The following is a 9,638-nucleotide window of genomic DNA, read 5'->3' as shown; positions in this document are numbered from 1 at the left end:
ATTTTTTATGTATATTTTTGGTCTCTTATAACTTCACATAACACACTTGTATGAAATTATATTATTAATGCAATTGATGGTGTTGTTGCTCGTTTACTACTATAACTTGTTCTGATACTGTACATGACGTCCTCCACCCCTGAACGTTTCCGCCGTTCCGGTTTTGGGGTGTGACAAAATCGCGTACTACCGGAATGTTCTTAATGTCCTTCATCTCTTGGCTCACATCGACAACATGAGCAAGGAATGTGCGACATTCCTTTCGCAAGTATTTCTGGGCTTGAATACTCGAGATGATACGAAGGTTCGTGTCGGGTTTATCGTCGTAGACTACTAGAGTTTCGCCAGAGGGCAGATTAAGGCGAACAGCCTTTTCATAACACATGATATCGACACGATGCAGACTCAACCAATCCATGCCGATAATGACGTCAAAACTTTTAATTGAGACCGACATAAGGTCGATTGAAAATGAATGGCTATCTTGAGTTAGGGTACATCGTATGTATATACTACTAGTGCTCTCAGTCTTTCCGTTAGCCATTTCTACAGTGAACGGTTCTTTAAGTGTTTGTGATTTTTGCTTACTTAATTTAGCAAATTTCTAGTTCACGAAACTCCTCTCCGCTCCACTATCAAACAGAATGCATGCATATAAGTTATCGAGGAGAAACGTACCAGTGACCACTGTGGGGTCGACAACCGCTTCCTCGTGGGCTATGGCCAAAACTCTTCCCACTCCACCGTCATTCCCTGCCTTCGGGCAGTTCCTCTTGTAGTGGCCCACCTCGCCACAACCGTAGCAAGCCTGGCCCACACCAGCGCCGGGGACTTGGTTAATTGGCCTTGACGGAGCTTTGCAGAAACCAAAAGTGTGCCCCTTTGTGACATCCCCATTTTCACGGCCAGAAAAGACCGATTTTGTTTATGCTTTGTTTAAAAATCAGAGTAACATTTTAAATAAAAGTGTTGCGGAATTTGTTCCCAAAATAAAATTATGATAAAGACTTATCAAAGCATTTCCGTAGAAATGTATTTCATTAAAAACATCGGGATGTCATGTTCGATACAGATCAAAAGCATAAACAGTACAATATAGCCTTACTACATTTATTCATAATCTCTCATCCCAAACATCATATCTATGCTCGTGCGCCACTACCTGTAATACAAGAAACTGAGTGGGTCAGGCTTGGGAGCCTGGTGAGCACATAGGGTTTTCAACCCACAATAAATAAGTTTATTAATTTCATCAATCAAAAATAACCCGATTACCCGTTCCCGTTATCCTCACATTACGTCCCTAAAACACCTATCATAAGGGACCTAGACTAAGGATCAATATCGGGATGGACACTACTGCCAAGGGGTCTCCTCAGCAATAAATGTCCTAAAGGCAACCATGAGGGGGATGGAGTACACCGGTGAACACATCGTTCACAAACACCTACAGGTTGCGAGCCTGCTAGCGTTCCACTGGACTGTCTAGAAGAGTCCGTGGTCGTCATCCATACTCCGCTAGATGACAGAATCAATAACAACAACATCGAGGCCTCTCATCATTTTATCACACATTGTCTTATTACATCTACCCATGTTTTACCCCAACATTTTTGTAGATATAAAATACATATACAGTTTAAATTATTTAAAACATGTATAAAAATCTTTCATCAGCATAGGCAGCAAGTATTCAGATAATATGCACACATAGCACGTAATTAATATAAAATACTTCATATCTATGTGTAAGATGAAAGTAACTATGCACTCACTTGATTAGGTGGTGACTCGGTATTTGAACAGCACTTCGTTATCTCAAAACAATTTTTCCTTGACCAAAACCTAGTATTAATACCACTAGAGTTTAGTTTTAACGTTAATAGTCTAGCTATTATTATTATTATATAAGCGTTAAATAACACTCAATATATAAATAATAATAGCCCAAATAATTATTTTAAGGACCTAATAACATTACTATAATTATTTAAAAGTTATATTAAAAATTTCGTAGGCGTACCTTACTTACAGCGGGTTTTTCTCAAAACCGGACTTCGCTGGAGCAGCGTTTCCGAGCCGAAAGGTTCTTTTCTCGGGACTCCGGGAGCCTCGGGACTTCCTTCGGGTGCTAGGGGGTTTACCTAGACTTTAGGGGCTCAAGGGAGCTTAGAGAGAGAGAGTTTAGAGAGAGAAAGTGGAAGAGGAAAGGTGTAAGAAATGAGAGAACCCGGCACTTCTATTTATAGTGAGTTGGGGCATGTGGTGGCCTTCTGGTGGTGCCACTTGTCCAAATTCTGGTGGTGTCACATGTCCAATTTCTGGTGGTGCCATGTGTCCAATTTCTGGTGGTGCCACATGTCCAATTTCTGGTGGTGCCATATCACCCAATATCGCGTATCGGCCTCCCGTCTTAGAAAAATCATAACTCTTGCATACGAGCTCTGTTTTTGACGTTATTTATATCCACGCGAAGGCGGGAACGTAATCTACAACTTTCGTTTAGACTCCGTTGGCTAATTTTGAATTTATTTTAAAAGTTATATTTTTAACAGGCCGGGACAGGATTGGTCCGTTAAAAATTCATAACTTCTTCATCCGACGTCCGTTTTCGTCTTTCTTTTTATTGTTACGCCACAATTAAAGAACTCTTCGATTCTCGTTTAGGTCGTGTCAGCTAAAAACTCGCTTTATCATAAATTCACTATTCACGCTTCCCGGTATCGTGCCGGTTCCGTCGTGAAACTTCGTCGGGTCATAACTTCTTCGTTATAACTCGGATTTCGGCGTTCTTTATATCTCCGGAATCCTTGTTTTGACCACTACAACTTTATGTAAAGATATCGGGCTTATCTCATATTTTAATTTTGACGCTTATTTTTATTCTTTATTAATTATACATTTATAGTTAAATAATAAGCACATAAATTCACAAAATACTCAAATATTTCATTTTTATTACATCAAAAGAGTTACAATAGTTGACCTAGACTATTACATCGTCTAAAAATGCTTAGCCCCAAAACCCGGGCGTTACAATTCTCTCCCCCTTAGGATGATTCCGTCCCGGAATCATGCGTCAGCAAACAGATGCGGATAGCGACTCATCATGTCATCCTCTGTTTCCCAAGTGAGATTCGGCCCATTCGAATGTTTCCATCGGACTAGCACTAAGTCGACCATCTTGCGTCGTAACTTCTTAATCTTACGGTCAACAATTGCCTCGGGCTCTTCGATTAGCCTCTTATTCTCATCCATTCTTAACTCCGAGATCGGAATTATGTCGGGAACTTCTCCCGTGAATTTCCTCAGATAACATACATGGAAGGTGTTATGAATACCATCGAGTTCTTCGGGCAATTCCAGCTTGTAAGCTTGGTTCCCAATCTTCTGAAGAACTTTGAACGGTCCAATAAACCTTGGACTCAGCTTTCCTCGTTTCCCAAATCGTATAAGTCCTTTCCACGGTGAGACTTTAAGCAAAACAGAATCCCCAACTTCGAAGGTCATCGGTCGTCTTTTCTTGTCAGCATAGCTCTTCTGACGATCCTGAGCTGCTAACATCCTTTCCCTGATCACCTTCAGTTTCTCAGCAGTCTCATGGACTATCTCGGGGCCCATAAACTGCTTTTCTCCAGCCTCGAGCCAACAAGAAGGCGTACGACACTTTTGTCCATACAAAGCTTGATAGGGTGCCATCTTGATGCTCGAGTGGAAACTGTTGTTGTAGGAAAATTCTACCAAAGGTAAGTGTTCATCCCAGTTACCTTGGAACTCGAGGGTACATGCTCTCAACATATCTTCAAGCGTTTGAATCGTTCTTTCACTCTGACCATCAGTCTGCGGATGGTAAGCTGTACTCAGACATAACTTCGTACCCAATTCCTCTTGTAGACTTCTCCAAAACCTTGACGTGAAACGACTATCACGATCCGATACAATTGTTAGAGGAACACCGTGAAGTCTCACAATTTCCTTCACGTAAGCATTTGCAAGCTTATCCATAGACCACCTTTCATTGGCAGTTATGAAGTGTGCACTCTTTGTGAAACGATCCACGACCACCCAAATCATGTCGTGACCGTTCTTCGTCCTGGGTAGTTTAGTCACAAAATCCATGGTGATGTCTTCCCATTTACCCATGGGTACAGGTAAGGGTTCTAAACTCCCATATGGTTTCTGATGTTGGGCCTTAACTCTTGCACAAGTTACACACTCGGCCACATATTTCGCAACGTCGAGCTTCATCGTCGGCCACCAGTAGTAGGGTTTTAGGTCCCTATACATTTTAGTGCTACCGGGATGAATCGAGTACATGGTCTTGTGAGCTTCTTCCATCAGAAGATCTCTTATTCCTCCAGTCTTAGGTACCCAAATCTGATCTTGGAATACCTTTAGTCCTTGACTGTTTGTACCGAACACTAATGTTTTTCCCAAACGTTCTTCTTTTCTGTCACTCTTCTCTGAAGCTTCTTCTTGAGCTTCCCTGATACTTTCCACAATGGTCGAGACAATTTCTATTCTCAACGCTCTTGGCCTTTTTCTTTCAAGGTTGACTTTTCGACTGAGAGCATCAGCGACAACGTTTGCTTTACCGGGGTGGTAAAGTATCTCACAGTCATAGTCCTTGAGTAATTCTAGCCAGCGTCGTTGCCTCATGTTCAATTCTTTCTGATTAAAGAGATATTGGAGACTCTTATGATCGGTGAAAAGTTTGCACTTCGTGCCATAGAGGTAATGCCTCCATATTTTTAGAGCGAAAACTACCGCCGCCAACTCCAAGTCATGAGTCAGGTAGTTCTTTTCATGTTCCTTCAACTGTCGAGACGCATATTCGATCACATTTTCTCTTTGGGTCAAAACACAACCCAACCCAACACCAGACGCATCGCTATAAACGGCGAAGTCTTCAACTCCATTGGGTAGAGAAAGTATCGGTGCCTCGCATAGTTTCTTCTTTAGCTTCTCGAATGCTTCTTTATGCTTATCACTCCAAGCATAGGTAGCTCCTTTGTGGGTTAACGCTGTTAATGGACTAGCGATTGAAGAAAATCCTTGGATAAACCTTCGGTAATATCCGGCTAATCCCAAAAAGCTTCGGATCTCCGTGGGACTTTTTGGTTGTTCCCACTTCATTACCGCTTCAATCTTTGCTGGATCGACCATTATCCCTTCTTGGTTGACCACGTGACCCAAGAATTGGACTTCTCGAATCCAAAAATCACATTTGGAGAATTTAGCATACAGCTTCTCCTTCTTCAAGACTTCTAACACTTCCCGCAAGTGTCTACCATGCTCTTCTTGGCTTTTCGAGTAGATGAGAATGTCATCTATGAACACTATCACAGATTTATCGAGGAATGGTTTACAAACCCTGTTCATCAGATCCATGAATGCTGCTGGAGCATTAGTTAGTCCAAACGACATAACCAAGAACTCGTAGTGTCCATATCTCGTTCTGAACGCAGTCTTCTCAATATCCTGATCTCTCACCTTCAGTTGATGATATCCTGACCTAAGATCGATCTTTGAGAAATAACTTGAACCTTGCAGTTGATCGAACAGGTCATCAATCCTTGGCAACGGATATCTATTCTTTATTGTTGCCTTGTTCAGCTCTCTGTAATCAATACACATTCTCATACTTCCATCTTTCTTTTTCACGAATAACACCGGAGCTCCCCAGGGTGATGAACTAGGTCTAATGAAACCTTTGTCCAATAACTCCTGAAGTTGCATCATCAGCTCCTTCATCTCCGTCGGTGCTAATCGGTAAGGTGCTTTTGCTATTGGTGTCGTTCCTGGTAACAAGTCAATACGGAATTCTACTTGTCGATCAGGCGGTAATCCGGGAAGATCTTCGGGAAATACTTCCGGATAATCACACACGACAGGAATGCTCTGTATCACCTTCTTTTCCTTCTTAGCATCGATCACGAATGCTAAATATGATGTACATCCCTTGGTCAAACATTTTCTGGCTTTCATTAGAGAAATGATTCCAGAATTTACCCTGCGTTTGTCCCCATACACCATAAACGACTCTTTCCCAGGCGGGTTTACTTTTACGATCTTCTTTTTGCACAGTATTTCCGCATCATTGGTGCTAAGCCAATCCATTCCCAACACGATGTCGAAACCGTTAAGTTCGATAGGCAATAATTCCTCGTGAAACTTATTCCCGTTCAAATCAATTAAGATGTTTTTCATACGATGGCTAACAGGTACAAACTTGCCACTAGCAACTTCGACTAATAAGGCATTATCTAGTCTATCGACAGGCAAAGCTAGCTTTCTACCAAATTCATGCGAAATAAAGGAGTAGTTGGCTCCAGAATCAAATAAAATTTGGGCAGGCAATTTGTTTACGAGAAAGGTACCTGAAGCGACATCAGCTTCTTCCTTAGCAGCTTCCAGTGTCATCTGGAAGGCTCTAGCCTTCGGCTTTGGTGGAATGTTGGGTCTTCCTGCTTCCTTCTTCTTCGGGCAGTCCCTCGAAATGTGCCCCTCCTCGTTGCACTCATAACAGACCTTCTTAGTGAATGTGCATTCATTGGCATAGTGCCCAGGCTTCCCACATTTGAAACAAGTGACCCCTCCGTCGCACTTCCCAGAGTGCTTCTTCTTGCACTTGTCACACCACTTCACTTCGCCTCCTCCACCTCCTTTCGAAGTAGACTTTGAGAATTTACCCTTTTTGCTGGACCCCGAGGGTCCGTCAAACTTCCTCTTCTCACCAACCTCTGACCTTTCCAGACCTTTCTCCCTGATCTGGGTCTCAACATTTCTGGCAGCCCAGATGGCGGCTTTCAACGTGGTTGCTTGCTTAACCATTGGACCATAGTCCGCTGGTAGTCCAAGGGAAAACTTATTGACCTTTGAGAGTTCTGTTGGAACTAGGTATGGGATAAGCTTCATTTTCTCCGTGAAACTTGCAGCGTATTTAGCAACGCTCATCTTTCCCTTCTTCAAATTCTGAAACTCGTTATTGATTTCCAGTAGGTCCTGCTCTGAGCAGTATTGCAGTTTCAGTTGTTCCACAAAATCTTCCCAAGACATTTTACTCGCTTCTCCCTTGGGCATAGAGTCAGCTAACAGCTTCCACCAACTCAACACGCCAGATTTCAACAACGGGATCGCAAGAGCGGTCTTCTGCCTGTTGCTGCATTCGCAACTTTCAAACATTGTCTCCATTTCGGAGATCCAATCCATAATTTGCACCGGCGTCGGGCTTCCGGATAGACACGGTGGCTTAGACGCCATAAAATCCTTGTATTTACATCCTCTTCCATCATTTCCTCCATTACGATTGCCTTGTCTAACAATTTGTGGGTTGTCTTGACCAACGGTACCACTGAAGTTTCCACCTTCCGATGGCCCTCCATTCACTTCGGGCTCTTCAACTTGGATTGAAAGTTCTTCACGATTTTGTCAAAGCAGACGTCTAGTTTCTTCCATCTGATTATCCAACATCGCCTGAATCATCAATTGTACACCAGCCATCGTTACTGGCTCAGGTGCTGCAGCTACAACAGGTATTTGCTCAATTACAGGTGGTCGATTCCTGTTTTCGTTTGCGTTTCCAGCTCCACTGCGGGTTCTTGCCATTTTGATCTATACACCGAATAAGGTGAATTTAGATCTTTATTCGGGATAGACGTTTAAATCATCCTTATCTCTCCGAAACGTTTACATGTTAGTTCTAATATCGTAGTCGTACGTTTAGAATCCTAAACACATAAGGTTTCCAGATCCGGTCGGCAACAGACCATAGATCCGAACAAATAACAACATATAAGGCATAAATCATTTAGCACATAAAAGCATTTTAGGCACAATTCCTAAAATAAGCTAGTGCTCACACCTCACAATCATCGCTTAGCATTCTAAGTTTAAGTCTAGAAATCCTACAAATTCCTAGTTCGCTTAAACTAATGCTCTGATACCAACTGTGACATCCCCATTTTCACGGCCAGAAAAGACCGATTTTGTTTATGCTTTGTTTAAAAATCAGAGTAACATTTTAAATAAAAGTGTTGCGGAATTTGTTCCCAAAATAAAATTATGATAAAGACTTATCAAAGCATTTCCGTAGAAATGTATTTCATTAAAAACATCGGGATGTCATGTTCGATACAGATCAAAAGCATAAACAGTACAATATAGCCTTACTACATTTATTCATAATCTCTCATCCCAAACATCATATCTATGCTCGTGCGCCACTACCTGTAATACAAGAAACTGAGTGGGTCAGGCTTGGGAGCCTGGTGAGCACATAGGGTTTTCAACCCACAATAAATAAGTTTATTAATTTCATCAATCAACAATAACCCGATTACCCGTTCCCGTTATCCTCACATTACGTCCCTAAAACACCTATCATAAGGGACCTAGACTAAGGATCAATATCGGGATGGACACTACTGCCAAGGGGTCTCCTCAGCAATAAATGTCCTAAAGGCAACCATGAGGGGGATGGAGTACACCGGTGAACACATCGTTCACAAACACCTACAGGTTGCGAGCCTGCTAGCGTTCCACTGGACTGTCTAGAAGAGTCCGTGGTCGTCATCCATACTCCGCTAGATGACAGAATCAATAACAACAACATCGAGGCCTCTCATCATTTTATCACACATTGTCTTATTACATCTACCCATGTTTTACCCCAACATTTTTGTAGATATAAAATACATATACAGTTTAAATTATTTAAAACATGTATAAAAATCTTTCATCAGCATAGGCAGCAAGTATTCAGATAATATGCACACATAGCACGTAATTAATATAAAATACTTCATATCTATGTGTAAGATGAAAGTAACTATGCACTCACTTGATTAGGTGGTGACTCGGTATTTGAACAGCACTTCGTTATCTCAAAACAATTTTTCCTTGACCAAAACCTAGTATTAATACCACTAGAGTTTAGTTTTAACGTTAATAGTCTAGCTATTATTATTATTATATAAGCGTTAAATAACACTCAATATATAAATAATAATAGCCCAAATAATTATTTTAAGGACCTAATAACATTACTATAATTATTTAAAAGTTATATTAAAAATTTCGTAGGCGTACCTTACTTACAGCGGGTTTTTCTCAAAACCGGACTTCGCTGGAGCAGCGTTTCCGAGCCGAAAGGTTCTTTTCTCGGGACTCCGGGAGCCTCGGGACTTCCTTCGGGTGCTAGGGGGTTTACCTAGACTTTAGGGGCTCAAGGGAGCTTAGAGAGAGAGAGTTTAGAGAGAGAAAGTGGAAGAGGAAAGGTGTAAGAAATGAGAGAACCCGACACTTCTATTTATAGTGAGTTGGGGCATGTGGTGGCCTTCTGGTGGTGCCACTTGTCCAAATTCTGGTGGTGTCACATGTCCAATTTCTGGTGGTGCCATGTGTCCAATTTCTGGTGGTGCCACATGTCCAATTTCTGGTGGTGCCATATCACCCAATATCGCGTATCGGCCTCCCGTCTTAGAAAAATCATAACTCTTGCATACGAGCTCTGTTTTTGACGTTATTTATATCCACGCGAAGGCGGGAACGTAATCTACAACTTTCGTTTAGACTCCGTTGGCTAATTTTGAATTTATTTTAAAAGTTATATTTTTAACAGGCCGGGACAGGATTGG

General features: G+C 41.8%; 2 long non-coding RNA genes across 2 annotated transcripts; both read right to left on the bottom strand.

The window, feature by feature from the left end:
- Positions 1-976: 976 nt before the first annotated feature.
- On the bottom strand, positions 977-2,180 carry LOC145162907 (uncharacterized). The gene is made up of 3 exons (XR_013739424.1): positions 2,024-2,180; positions 1,776-1,845; positions 977-1,162 (listed from the first exon to the last, which is right to left on the bottom strand). It is a non-coding gene; the product is annotated as an uncharacterized LOC145162907 (long non-coding RNA).
- Positions 2,181-8,043: 5,863 nt separating this feature from the next.
- Positions 8,044-9,251, bottom strand: LOC145162906 (uncharacterized). The gene is made up of 3 exons (XR_013739423.1): positions 9,091-9,251; positions 8,843-8,912; positions 8,044-8,229 (listed from the first exon to the last, which is right to left on the bottom strand). It is a non-coding gene; the product is annotated as an uncharacterized LOC145162906 (long non-coding RNA).
- Positions 9,252-9,638: the final 387 nt, after the last annotated feature.

Source organism: Lactuca virosa, chromosome 3 (assembly GCF_052849685.1).
Source record: "Lactuca virosa cultivar CGN04683 chromosome 3, Lactuca_virosa_CGN04683_v6, whole genome shotgun sequence".
Taxonomy (NCBI): Eukaryota; Viridiplantae; Streptophyta; class Magnoliopsida; order Asterales; family Asteraceae; genus Lactuca; species Lactuca virosa.
Note: the sequence above shows the minus strand (reverse complement) of the source record. Positions and strands in the feature narration are given on the sequence as shown.